Here is a 14,961-nt window from a genome sequence, read left to right as displayed (position 1 = left end):
CTGCGGGTAAACACAGAGAGCACGTGGTGCGAGTTCGGGCGCGAGCTTGCTCTTTGAAAACTAACTGTACAAAGTATGCTGTTTACCACAAAAAAGTGACGGTCACAAATGTCCCATTAAATGTCGGGTAAGAAAATTTGCAAGATGTTTTCCAACAAACGCTTAACAAAATAACAAAATATTTACTGAAACACATAGTCAATTTTTTAAAAGATGTATAGACATAAGTTTTAACGGCCCTAACTTATATACCTGCGCTTAAATGCCGTTTCTTGTTTACCGGGGTAAACCTATTTTACACAAAACGAAAAAAATAAAATGAAGAATAGGCTAAATGATATTTCCATGATGAAATAGGACCTCATAGTTCAGAACCCTTTGCTGACAAAAATGTCCTTAACCTGACTGGGCTAAATACCAGCCATCAAAAGTCTTTATTTGATAATCTTCCACCTCTCTATCAGATACAGACTGATGTCTCATTTACTCAGATGGCTGCTGTATCATCTCTTGATCTTGTCTTGCATTATCAAAGGTCACCACTGACAGTTCTCATAATGTCATGTTTTGACTGCAGCAGTACATCATTTCGTCAAAGAGACAACACTACATATCCTTGCTGGGATTCTGAAATTGACAGCCCCTCCAAATGCATACCCTAATCAAGCAATTTCCCCAATTCCAATCCCATCAAATTGCTCTTTAGCGGTTGAACTGGGGAGTTTTGTTGTCCTTTTCTAATGCTAATCTGCCCTATTCAGCATCTCTCTATGAGGCTATTTGTTGTGAAATAAATCCCCTTGTTTGCCTCCTGCATGTATAATTGATATTGTTGCCAGGCTTTTTGTTTGTGCTGTGGAGAGCTGAAAGGCGGGTACTTTGGAGGTGATGAAGAAAATGGGACTTGCAACATTGCCGTTCCAGCTGAGCTCAGCTGAGGTCGATGAGAGTGATCAACCTTTATTGGATGTTATACCATGCATTCATGATTATTTTCAGCATTTCCAGAACATTTGTTGTGCTTGTTTAATGTGCTTCTCTTGCTCTTATCAGGCAGAAAACTCATCAAGATATAGTGGCACCATGAGTGAGATTACATCAAAGGTAAAGACGCTCCAATTAAGGTGAAATGCCTGGACCCAACTTGTCATTTAAACCATGTTGGTGAGTATGATTTTAGTAATTTTGCATAAACAAATGCATACACAAACTACAGGGCTCATAAATTATGTTGCCTCTTCCACACTGTGTTCTTATCTACATATCTCTCAGCAGCATTCATTGCAACTCTACAGTGAGTTATCTACAGTATAGTTCCTTCCTAGTTAGAAAAATTCATATAACCCAAATGGTGCAAAATAAAAACAGTTTTGATGATAGAGTAGGTATAGTCTTTATAAGTGTTTATCAGTAAAAACAAAAAAGTGCTATGCATACATTTTTCAAATCTTACTACATTAATGGCTGCACTGAAAATATATTATTTTCCCTATTTGTAGTTTCATACAGTGTTTCTGCACTGTTTCTGCCTGCTGCTTCTCTGAAGACATACAATGTGTATGGCCATTGATATGCCCTAACAGAGGTCACAATTTGCATGAGAATGAACAGCTAGTAAATTAAATTGATATTCAGTGCACATCTCCGTTGAATCCGTCAGACCTTTGTTCCCCTGCCTGGCAGAGCCCATGTTCAGCCCCTAGCTAGTCAGAAACATCTGTGCAGTTAATAATTTGATAAACAGCTTACACAAATGCTAAATTATCTTCTCCGCCCCCTCGCTTTTTCTTCCTCCCCTTGTGTGAGACTTGGAACAGTTGGCTCACCTCTCTGTGGTGTTGGGTTTATCTGTCTTTTGTGGCTGTTCTTCCACAGCTCTGGTTTTCATGGCTCTCCCTTCACTCCTTTCACTATCACTTAGATACTGAAGCAGTGTTTGGAGTTAATGCAAATCCTCAATTCTCATCTATGAAGAAAAAAGGCATAGGAGTTGCTCATTGTGGCAAGTTTAAAATGAACTTATTCTGAACATTTGTTATTCATTCAGAGTTCTGTCTGGATAGCATTTACAAAAATGTTGAAGGAGAACTATGACATTTATCAACACATTTTAACATTTACAATGCCATTGTGTTTCTATTGAGTTAAAGCCTATTGTTTGCCCAGAACTCAGGTGACTACCTGTGAAATTGCAAATTAAGGTCTGACATATTTTTTCCAGAGAGCATTCCACATCAGAGTGCAAAAGCTTTCAAGTTCCATGTGTTAATTCAATGGTCACTTGTTTCTATAATTGGCTGATACCACTAGCAAAAGAGATTTGACCGGGCTTTTATAATCGTTTCAAAAAGTAGGCACTTGTAGTTGGCACAGGTATAGTTTGATTTTCACAAAGTTCTATTAAAAAGATTAAATGTGTCTAGATGATGATATTAGTAGTATCTGTTCAAAACCAGGTCTGATTAAAATTTAAAAAGGATACAAAATATCACAGTCTAATATTTATATGTTTGTCTGTGTGCACAGATGTGCCTGCATGCCTGCATATGGTTTATTTGTGTGTCTGTTTTGTGAGTACGTTTTTGTCTATGTGAGGACAGCAATTAGTTAAGTGCTATCAAGTGGATGAAAAGCTGCAACAAATCCCCTTTAGAATTTCATAGGAAAGAAAGCTGACAAAATAGAATGGGATGGAGGGGAACTAGTTTCCAATGTTTGCCTTTTCATTTGCGACTTAAGAAGAAATGGAACACCAAGAGGCTGTGCTAAGCTGTAATAAGACACATTGTGAAAAAAAAAATTAAATTGTAGAGTTTTCTGTAGGTGTTGTCTCTTCTATGAGCGAGAAGATCAGATTCACCATGATGCTGCACTTGTTGGTTATTTGAATAAACATCAGGGCAGTCTCGAGTGCTGTCTGAGAGCACAATGCTTCAGTGTGGTTTTGAACAAAGACTCCCAGGTCTAATGACAGTGGTCTGTTGTTAGCGCACGCACGCCTTGTGATATCGTAGTTTGCAGAGTGGATTCATTCTCTGTTTCTTTAATGTTGTTATTCTTTCCTTTGGGCATCTGCCGCTAGTCTCATTGAGACTCTTTCCAATCATTTTCACATGTTTGCGGTCCGCGGGCAGATCCTGTCAGTGGGAGAGAGAGAGACAGGAATGAGAGGATCATCTGTCAGTTTGACAAGTGTCGGTGAGCCTTGAGTTTGACCGACAGCTCATAGCAGGGGCAGTGTGGTACACAGCAGTGAATAAGGGCAGCGTGTGTAGTTGTCAGGTGATGAGATTCATTTGGGCTGGGCTGTTTGGGTCAGGCATCTGACAGCCAGGGCTTGATGTTTGCTCCTGTAGTGGTCCTGGTTGATTACACTGATCCCTGGCCTTGTTAAGACAGTTCCCATCCACCTCCATGTTTACTAGCTCAGGTTCAGTGTTAGTGAACCGGCTGTCGTGCAGCGGGTGACTTGCACTGAAGTGAACCTATTACTGATTCTTAATAGCGGGGAGCTTGTGTTGTTTTTGGTCTTGTCTTACTGAGCATCAGTATCCTGTGTGTTGAACTAATGTCTACCCATGTTCTGAATACATCACAGCAATGTTACACCTATATAATGTAGAAGTTGTGGGTCTGTTTTGACTGTACCTTGTGGCATAATTGCAAAAACATTACATATAATGTAAAACTAAAAATAGTAGTAGATGTAATCAGCAATTTTGATACAGTATCTTAATTTTTAAAAATATGCTACCAAGATCTGTAACTTTCTGTCTGAGTAGCCAGAATAGACAAGCAGCCAGGAATAGTCACATCATTATATGAGCACCTCTTCCTACACCCAAAGAGCCAATCTAGTCCTGGATGGCCCATTTGACCCTGTTCTCCAGGAGAGGCCCACAGGGCACATGTCACATCCACATTAAGGCATTAGGGAATGCTTTATTTGTTTACGTGAGGGGCATCCTCTCCTGTCTCTTCCGTGGGTCACACTCGGTTGACACTGCTACTGGATGTCATTGTGCTTATGTGGGTTTAGTCTTCCAGGTCAAATTATCCTTCGATTTGAACTGAAATGGGGAACGGCAGAGGCAAGGATCAGCTTGGGCCCAGGCCCTCCCCTCTGTATTAAGCCATCACAGTGTTGTAAGGCGAGCTCATATAATGAACCCTGTCACCGCTACCACTGCACCAATATCCCCACAACACAGCGTGCATATTGATTGCAGATTGTGAGTGCGAGAACATGTCTGCATCAGTGTGTATGCATGTAATGTATGTGTGCATGCTCGTGCCAGCTCACCTTTTTCTTGCAAGAAGCAAGGGAATCGTGTTACTCTCTGACTGATTAGAAAGCTCATGCATAGGAAATCACGACAGAGGCACTGCTCCCCATCTGCCCGCAGTGCAGGTGAAAACAATTTACACATTGGCAGGCTAATGGATACATTCATAGGGAGCACAGACAGAGGGAAAGAGAGATCGAGGGGGAGAAAAACGGAGAGAGAAAAAGAGAGGGGTTGTAATGGGCCCTGGCCGATGCAGGTCAGTGGCCCTGTTCATGCGGCCAAGCCAGATAGCAACGTATCAGATAACACATAATCACCGGGGTCAGAACTAATGAATGCGGTCGTGGCCCACCAGAGCAGGCTTTTGCCCGTGCTAAAGACACTTGTAAACAATTCGGCTGGGTGAAACATGGCAATAATATGTTGATTCAGCTGGTAATGAGGTTCTCCCTGAATCAATACCCCCAGCTAACCCCTCTCCCAGGTGGGCCAGTGAAGAGCAGCGAGCCAGGTTGGTGAGCGCACACATCTGCCGATGACCTTTCCATGGCAGTAAGGACACGAGGCAGTCTGAAGAGGACTATTCTCGTATTGCACAAGGCGCTGAGTGTCAGAACTTTCATTCGCAGCAAGCAAATGAACAGGCAGGCGCTGCATGCTAATGAGTGGCAGGCTATTTTCCACCTTTTTTATCTGCACATTATGCTCTTGACTTTGGAGAAGGTGGGAATTAGGTTGGACCTCAGTGTCAGGCTGCCTGATGGCTCCGCTCAGGAAAAACTGGTAATTGAAGCCGATGGCTGCCGCGGAGGAGGTCTGAATTTGGAAATAAACAGTTTCAAGCACTGCACGTCATTTCTAGAGAGATGACAGGGGGAATGGAAATGAGCTGTCTGGATCTAATGTGCTTTCGCAGCAGGGAAAAAAGGGGGCCATCTTTCAGATAACAATTCCACTCATTAGGACTTCAGTGCCACCGTAATGACGAGACCAAGTTGCTAAATTCAGTGAGGAGAATTAGGAGATGCTGGCACCCAGACAAACCAAGCAAACAAGGACACATGGCTCTGAATTCTACATATACTGTGGGTTGACATTGTAAGATACATCTAATAGCTTTCAAGGGGAGTTAAAAATGGAAAAGCCTCCTACTGGTTAATTCTTGTCACAGTAGCTTCATTATTATTGCTTGTTTATTAGCATAATGGGTAATAGACCAATTAATTCCCCTCTCATTGGTAAAGTAAGTCTTTCATGTTTGATTCCATGCTTATTAAATGGGAATCCCACAGATTAAAGGCCTGTGTTTCATACCATGCAGTTTGTATTCAGATATGGATTTAATACTATAAAAGAAAGCATCTATGTATACAGTAAAAGAATGAGTATTGTATTGGAAATTCAGCTTCCCAGTTTACATTTGGTTCTGTGGTTTTAAGAGCTGAGCATTTTCCACAGTGTGTATGCAGTTACAATAACAGATGCTAAACTGTGAAGACGTTGTTGTAGGAACAGCAGTGACAAATCTAACAGTAAACAGACTGCATGAAACATTGGTAACTTGAAAGCTCATTTTCTCTAGTACACTCCTCTGCAATTTTGGCAGATGTGGCCTCTTCACCTTCATCGCACTTGGCCCCAGTCCACTGTACCCCCCTGTGGCTACCACCAACTTCTCAGGCTCTGCAATGCTCTAGTGTAGCGCTGCCATGTGTGTGTCCACTGCATCGCTCTCCCTTAGGAGCCACTGCCTCTCCCTATTTCAATTTCCAAAGGATTACCAACAACAATACAATTCCTCAACAGTTGTGCAAAGTTCCTCCACTCCCCTCCTACACCAACTCTTCCCCTGGTTGCCCAAATAAAGCCCTGAACCCCAAAATGTAACTTGTGGAGATTTCACGCAGGATTCCATGAGTTGAATGATGGTTTGCTCATTAAAATATTTCAACATGGCTGCCGGGTTGATCCCTCTCACTGCACTAGGGTAAAGAATTTGTTTATATACTTTCAAATGACAGCAGCAGTTAATCTCTGATGCTTTTTAATATGGCATCAATGTGGCATGTAGAAAAAAAAAAGCAACCTTCCATGGACGCGGCATGCAACCTTGATGTAGCGGGCGAGACCACAGGGGTTTCTTAGACTCCGATAGCCTTCATGCTCATGAATAAAACAGGGGGTTTAGGGGGCTTCCTGTGCAGCTAATTCACAGTGCAGAGCTTCCAATCTGTTTTTATGGTACTTGGGTGGAACAATTTCTCTTCCCCTGCTTCAGGGCTGCATACAGCACAGAGAGCGGATTCTCGGCAGCTTGTATAGGGATAGTAATTTGCCATAATCAGTCATTGTGCACTGGTGAGTTCAGCACAAGCTGAGACACATGATACTTTGTGGTATGTCTTCAATTTTATGCAAATAAACAAAGCAGCACAGCTTCTAAAATTGCCCTTCATTTCTAATATAAAATTATCTGTTGGCATGTAACTGCCAACACAACTTTTATGTTGCTGTTAGGTATGAGTGATTTATGTATTAGCTAAGCTCTACTGTTATTTTATTTGAGTTGTGTATTTGGCATTTGTCATGAAATACAGTGATCTTTTATAACAAATGACTGATTATGATTAACACCATATCCTTTTAACCGGACCGCTTGCTAAAATACCAAGCAGCACATTGTCATCACTCACTGCAATTAGTAATGAATACCGAGGTTCTCTTCCTCGTGAGTCCTGTTTGCAGACTCATTACCAGGCCCTGCTGGTTTCTCCAGCACTGAGAGGAAGTTAAACAAAGCGCCACTCACACACAGCCCCTCCGTGGTGACAACAGGCTCCAGACCCATCGCCAAACGCTGAGAAGTGAAGGGCCTGCAAAAATAAACCACTACGACACCCTTCACTCTTTCTTCTACTCGACCACACCCTGTCACCGTCCAAGCCAATCACTAGTACCACGAGCTACGTTAAGAACTGAGAAAACAAACCACCGGGCAATAAAGCCCTAAACCTCTCCATCTTAAGTCTACCATGCACCTTATCATGTCACAGATAACCTATAAAGTGTAACCGCTACACCTTCCTTTCTTGATGTGAAATCATTCATTTACCTTTCTGATTGGTCTTTATTACAACAAATAAGTATTTTTTAATGCTGAACTTGTAAAGACAAACACATGTATCGATATACTGCGTGTGCGCACACACATACAGTATACACACACCAGAGGCAGAGGGGACCTAATTAAATACAGACAGTGACTGTGTGGACTGGCGTACAGTGGAGCAGGGCCCCAGGCTGCCACAGCAACAGTTCATCTCGGCCAATTAGATGTTGCATCAAAGCCGGGGCAGCCATAAAGCGGTGGGTTCACAGGCGACATTGTTGTGTGCGTGGTCAGCAATCAGCAACGTCCCCTGCTGGGATCTGCCGCCGTTGAAGCTGTAGAGAGAGTCACCTGACAACAGCCAGTACAGCAGAGGCCTGCCTGCCTGCTGTGTGATCTTCTCCTAATGTGTTTGTGACTGAACCACAGGCCTCTGGGATGGAAGTAATGCGATGTTAAAAAAATATATATCTGAACCCCCACCAAGTTTTCTGTTTATTGGTCCTCTTTTCAATCAGAATATGTGTGTGTTTGATCCTCACAGTACCTAAGTGTGATGCAACCAAACTAAAAATAATAAGTAGCTACTTTTGTACCAGTAATTAATAATACAAAACTGTTGAATCCCAGCAGGTTTGCCCATTGCTTTACCTCCTGTTTGACCGGGTCACGAGCAAGACATCCAATGATTACCTTCTTGCCACGAAGCTTCACGTTCACATTTTCTGATTCAACAGTCGTAATTTGACTGCTTAATTTTCCAATTGACTTCATTTTTTTCCACCGTAGCATTTTTGCGCAGCTGTATATTCTGAATAATGAAACAAGGATGCCAGGTATCATTTTTGCCATAAAATGAAATGCATTAGCAAAGATCTAACTTATTCTCCGGTACTTATATCTCAGTAGTCAGTCCTATCTAATGTAGATACAGCTGATCCTGTAAGAGCCGTGAGAGCCAATAGAATTACAGAAGAAGGAGTGTAGCTAAGAGTAAGTCCAATGTTTAACCTGTTGATGGGCACAGGTATACTGAGTTTCCTGGTCCTCTCTGAGACTGAGCAGCAGTAGTCTGTCCGTTTCTCTCCTCAGCACTAAAGCAGTGAGTGAGGCGGGAGTCAGCCCAGGATGGGTTTCCCAGGATTAGGAGGGGGTCAGGGCTGGAGTGCTGCCACTCTCCCTCTCAGCAGCCGAGCCACAGCTCCCTCATTATACCTGAGGAGTCAAAACAATACCCATGGGGCACTGGGGCTTCTGGGACAGGCCTACCCCTTGCACCACTGGGCGGGGTGGACTCACTTCCATAACAGTGACGGGGAATAAGCAGATATTTCTTGTATTGTCATTGTTAGTACATATTAAGATATAAATTTGCATGCGGTTGAGGAATAATTCCAAAGAGCGGGAAACATTACATTTGAAATTGGCACTTGAGAACACACAAGTCTTCTGACTCTCCCTCTCTAACATAATTGTGAATGTGTCTATTGTAGGTCACAAAGTGTATTTCAGTGTAGACCTAGCCTTCACAACACGTAAAGGCATCCATTAGCCAATCACATCAATAAGCTTTTGTTAATTTATGTATATTTATTTATATATTTCTTCCTTTCGTTCAGTGAAACATAATTACAGATTATGTAATGTTTAGGCCTGGCATGTTGATTACTGTCCAGTGTTTGAAAGGATGCAGTTCTTAGTGAATTAGAGAATGATTAGTGTATGACAAATCTACTTCATTCTAAATATGTTAATTAACAGTCTATGCAGTGGGTGCAGTAGTTAAAAGCTCTAGTAACCTCACACAAGCTTCAAATATAACCACACTCTAAATTACTTGCCGTGGGTTTCTTTGAAAGGCTATATTTAATTAAATGCCATACAGTAGCCATTTCGGGGCTAATGGAACTTATATTATATGTAAGAGATATGGTGAGGAGTCACTTAACTATCCATTACTACTGTGGTTTCGGTTCAGCAGCACAGTTTTCTAGCTACATGTAAATGATGGGGATTAAATCAGCATTCTAATACAATTTAGCCGAGATATGTGAATTGAGAGGAGTTTTGCAAACCAGTGAGGTAGATTTCATTGAGTAAGACTATTTATTTTCTTTACATTGCATTGTAACATTCTGTACTTTCTAAAATACATTGGCAATGATCTATAAAATGGATTTAATGTGGATTTTTTGGGATTTTAGAATACAATTTTTGGATTTGTTTTCAGATTTAATGTTAGATGAGGACAGACGCTTTTGTCAAATCTACAGTATGTAAACACAAGACCAATCTAGTAAGACTGAGTGGCTCTTCAGGACCACTAACAGGGCACAGAGCCACCTAGTGTTAGCACTCAACACACAATAGTCTCCTCTAGTAGCCTCAGGTTGTCACTGAATGGCCGGAAAACACACTGACAAATGTGTTTGAATATATGGGTTTACTTGTATGATGATTTTCAAGAAAATCCATTCTAGGTTGTTATCACAGCATATATTGAACAACATGCAGGAAAGTATGCAGTTAATTTGTGTATTTGGGGTACAGTGTTGTTAGTTTATACTGTAAAGTATATTATTTTAACTTTTAAATAGTTTTAAGCATCACAACAAACATTCCCTGTCCTACACACCTCCTTGTGTCATTGTGACATGCTGCTCCACTAATGTAGCATGGTTTGTCATATCTTGGTTAAGGGTGCCCCCATCTGGCCAACAGCTCACTAATGTGTTCACAGATTGTGTGAGGCAGTTTGGTTGCTCCTTTGGTTCCTCCTACCCCACTGCTCGTTCTTTGCACTGATTCCTATTATGAAGGCTAATTGTTCGATAATATGGATTGTATATGTAAACTACCTATGCTAATTTTGCATTGACATAAGGTGATTTTAATTATGTTAGATGTGTGATAATTAGTGTTTGTAATGTGGAATTTATAAACAGAAAACACTAAGGAGTTGTGGAAGATTTTTTTTTTCACCAGAATTTTAAGGATTTATTACTATATTATAATTAGTAGCAGTAGTAATTATAAAATAATTACTATATATTTTCTCACACACACACACCCAGACAGACACACACACACCCCCTCAGGGTCCATGCAGCAACAGTTGTTTTGGGGGAGTCTTACTGTTTTGGGTGAAATAAGGGTGGCAGTGTGCGGTGGTGTAATTTGCAGCCTTGCCGGAGGAGCCCATTTTCTTGTGCGTGGTCACTGGGCGCTGGCTGCTGTTCATCAGTATGGAAGTCTATGAGGTGAGGAAAAATTGTAATGATGGACACTGAGCGGCGGGAATCAGCTGCTCAATAAGCCCCCCTAATTGCTTAGCAACAGTGTTCCAGGGTCTCTCATTTGAGATCAAGAGTTTAGTGGACTGAAGACTCCGCTTTGGAGAAATAGAGCTTGTGCCATTCGATAAGACGGCGGAGAAATGGGCTCTATCTTCTACTTCCTTTGTGCCCTCCCTCCCATTCCTCCACCCCCCGCTTCTCTCTCTCCTTCTCTTTCTCTCTCTGTCTCTCTCCCACTGACCCCCCCCCCAACCCTTTCCTACCAGGATGATTATGTTACTTTCAACTGCATGATGTATTCAGTTCACTAGATTATTTTCTGTCATCTCAGTTAATTGAATTCTGTCCATCACATATAGATGTTTTCACATTTGCATAAAGGTTAGAGTGGTGAAGAGTGTCAAACTTCAATTTAGACAATGTCACTCAAATAAATATACTGGCCTCTTTCTCTCCCTTTCCCCCTCTCCTGGCTCTCCCTAGGTGGGTATTTACGGATTCTGTCTGAATTTAAATAGAACTGTGTTCCTTGGATGCCCTGGCTCTCATATACATGTAAATATGAATATGAAAATGACCGGATGGCTCTCTGATACGGGGTGCATGACTATGCGTGGTTGGGTGTGTGTGAATCTTTTCAATAATCTACATTTTCGCACAAGTTTGATTATATGTGTGTGTATCTGTCCACATGGTCACCCATGGCGGGTTTGTGACACAGACAGTATGTGGGCATCACTATCCTCTACAGTGGCTCTCACTAAGCACTTCCTCCTACTCCCCTACTCATTGTCAAGTGCCTCTAACATCCAGCCTACAACTGTCATGTGAAAATATAGGACCATGGTGGGAGGAGTAAGAAAAGGACCTACCTGAGTATCATGTGTGAATGTATCTATACACGCAGACACGTCTATAGAAAAGCATGTGGTCAGCTACACACACGTTCATTTCACACACACACTCCATTGAGATTTTAAAGCAGTTTCTACATGGCAGGCAATCTGTTAAATGGCTACGACTGACAGAGGGAAATGGAGCATAATAACATGTCACACAAGGAACATAGCAAAGAGGGGGGAGAAAAGCAGACTTCTCTGACAGACAAGAAGACCCGGGCCAATTCACATTGATAAGTGTCCCGCAATATCCAATTATGTTTGCTTTTGAAAATTGATTCATATGTCTTTAGCGGCAATTTTCATATTAGCCTCTTTCAAATAAACATCTATTAGGTTTATGTAGCACATTGGCGTGTGACGACAGCATGCAGCCAGAGCCAGAATAAGTCTGTGTCAGTTAGTCAATAAATGGGAGCGCGAAGACGACAGACAGATTAGAGTGCTTATCTCTTTTCATCAACTCTGAATGCCGGCTGAATTGAAGGTCAATATCTGAGGATTCTCCAAGCCGAGCAGGTGTCTGGAGAGTATGGATTGGCTAGTGCTTGCAGCGCCTCTGTCCGTCTTTGTGGGCAGGCCAGGGCCAATTTCAAATGTGTCATAGCTGCATTTGAGCCAGCAGTTACCTGGACAAAACCACTATACATTATACTACATTATACTAGTCTTTAACACTCCTTCCACCCACCACTCTCTTCTTTCTTCCCTCACTGTCTCTCCGTTCCGGCCTATGTCACACTGTGGGCTTTGTCATGTCTTGTGACACATAGTGTGAGTTATCTGTGGAGACTTAGGAAATGTCTGCTGAGAGACAAGCAAAGGTGGGTTATTATTTATGATAACATGAAAGACAATTGTGTGCTGGTATTGACTGGGAGATTTGCAATCTTTTTTTTCAGGAACAGATGCAGCCAGACGCTCAGCAATGGAGAAAACCTCTTTTTTGATTGTAAATTAGAAAACACAAATATGGGGGGGAAAGTACAGAAGGTGAAAGCGTGCCTCTTTTCAATAGGCCATCTGTTTACAGCCATTTTCAAGGTTGTTCATTATTGATTACATCTCTATTTCTCCTTTCAGACACAGTCAAAAAACACTGTAGATAAAGAACTATTTAAAACTTTCTCAGGCAGTGTACAACTCTATCTTGCTTCTTTTCTCTCCCCTGGTTTTCAATGAATGCAGAGGTTTTCTTGTTGGAAATGGACAGTGAAAGCCTTATAGGCCGTGAACAGGGCAGATGGCGCTCTGCTCTCGCCTCCGCCTCCCAATGTTTGTGTTTGAGCTTAGCACTCTGTTCAAACTCTAAAATCACACAAAAAACAGTAGATAAAACAACATCGGCACTCGTGTGGTGCCACACATGAGCGTATGCAGAATGTGTGCACGTGTGTGTGTGTGCAGTTGAGGTTAGTTACGAGGCTGTGGAGGTGGCGCTTGTATATTGAAGGGTCTTGTCCAGTGTGTCAGAGGGCCCTTTCGGCTACTCTCTTCTCAGACAAAGCTTTGGTGAAGGGGCTCACTCCAACAGGACATGGCTGCTGGGGGGGAGAGAGCAGCAGCAGCACTCCAGACCTACTCGCCTGCAGGAGGAGGCTATCTCAGCCACCTAGTCCACTCCTCAGGCTGGCCGATACCCTCCACCACCACCACCACCCACGGGGAAGGCCATATCTAACCTTATCTCAGCATGTGCTCAGCTGTCTAGCAACACACACTGGTAGAGCCACAGAAAACAATCTTTCATGGAGAGTGTAGGAAAATCACAAAATTGGCAGCACTTAAATGTGTACACATCCTAGCCAGTCTTGAAACTGGATATTACAGAGTGAGAAAATGGTATTGGACAATCATTGGTCTCACAAAATCAGTAGATAGGACACAAATTTATTTTTGCACTAATTAAACTGCACAAGAAATTCATATACTTTTACAGCACTGAATAAAGAGAAAGCGCCTGCTGAGTATTGCAAGGAAATGAATGGCTGGCTTTATTTGTGTACGCATCTGTAATGTTATTGTAGGCATTTTTATTCATGCAGGCAAAGTTGGGAGCTCACCCTTGGCTTTTATTTACATGGTAGTCTTTCGTCCGCTCAACGGGAGAGCCTAGCTAGCTGTAGATGGGTCCTTTCAGATACTTACAAAGGCCGCTTCAGCAGCTTTTTGTTGCCGTAACTACCTCTTTCTTCCTCACATTTCAAATATCTTTGGTTCAAACCTGGTGGCCTTGATGAACAAGGTCTATAGAATCAATCAAATGCTTCTCTTAGAAGATCTTAACATGGTTTAATGTTGGCCTTGCCACATTGTCCTTTTGAGATATAAACCTCATCCAACTTACGCCTGAGATCCAAGTTTCTTTTCTGAGGGGTCTTTTTGTGTAGAGTGGATTTCAGAGAGGCCTCAGTGTGGGGGAAAACACAACCAGAGAGAGACAAGCAAGGTTGAGGCATATTGTTCTCACTAATAATGAATGACAGCATACCTCAAGTATTTTTTTGTGACTCATTCATATACCGCTGTCAAAAAACATTTTTAAATCAGTCAACTTTAATTTATATTCAACTTTTCACACAATCAATATGAGTATTATATGAGTGCATGACTATTATATAAAATGAATGCATTGCATCCATCTCACTACTGTATATTTAGGTTTGCTAGCAATTCACCCATTGAATCTTCCACTTCCCATTTAATTAAATATTTTCAATATAACCACCAATACACAGAGATTACCATCAGTTACATATTATTGGTAGGATAATTGTCAAATCTACTGTGATGGACAAATATGTTTTTTGAATATTATGTTTTCAGCGTATTTGATCAGATAACAACTAAAACCTGTATTTTTTGTATGTGCAGCAGGAAGCATTGTTAGTGAAACAGACAGCTATTCATGGTGGACATATGTGCGAAGCACCATCAGCGTCTACAACCTCTCCCAGCTTCAGTAAAACAGCAACATCTGCCTTCAGTTTTTATAGCCCACAACATATGTCCCTTCTTTGGTGACAAAGCTGTCTAAGGCTCTCATGCTGTTCCTGTCCCCTAGTCCAAACATACATCTTTAGATACCTGTCAGCCTTTATTATTCCGTCCTCTGTTGCTGCAGATAAGGGAAGTTAAAGTTTAATGAAATGCAGCCCGGCTACATAGATCTGGCTTTTATAATTTGTCACAGGCTGGGTGCTGGGAGCCCACTGCTATGTAAACACGGAGGCAGTGGTCACGGCCATTACTTCTAAATGACGGAATATGGACCAAGTGGCAGAAATGTCACTCTGCACCAGCCATTTTCCTGTTGTTGCCTTGTGCTGCGCTGTGCTCCCCCATAAACCAAGACGGAGACATCAAAA

General features: G+C 41.9%; 1 long non-coding RNA gene across 3 annotated transcripts in view; it reads left to right on the top strand.

The window, feature by feature from the left end:
- Nucleotides 1–14,961, top strand: part of LOC122862454 — a 51,084-nt gene that overhangs the window by 752 nt on the left and 35,371 nt on the right. Inside the window, exons 1-3 of one of the 3 annotated variants that reach the window (XR_006374700.1) lie at nt 30–127; nt 840–939; nt 1,054–1,164. This is a non-coding gene — a long non-coding RNA (uncharacterized LOC122862454). Of the gene's footprint in view, nt 128–839; nt 940–1,053; nt 1,165–14,961 lie in introns of all 3 variants that reach the window. The other 2 variants (XR_006374699.1, XR_006374701.1) reach the window with 2 other exon arrangements.

The sequence above is a fragment of the Siniperca chuatsi genome, linkage group LG15 (assembly GCF_020085105.1).
Source record: "Siniperca chuatsi isolate FFG_IHB_CAS linkage group LG15, ASM2008510v1, whole genome shotgun sequence".
Lineage (NCBI taxonomy): Eukaryota > Metazoa > Chordata > Actinopteri > Centrarchiformes > Sinipercidae > Siniperca > Siniperca chuatsi.
Note: the sequence above shows the minus strand (reverse complement) of the source record. Positions and strands in the feature narration are given on the sequence as shown.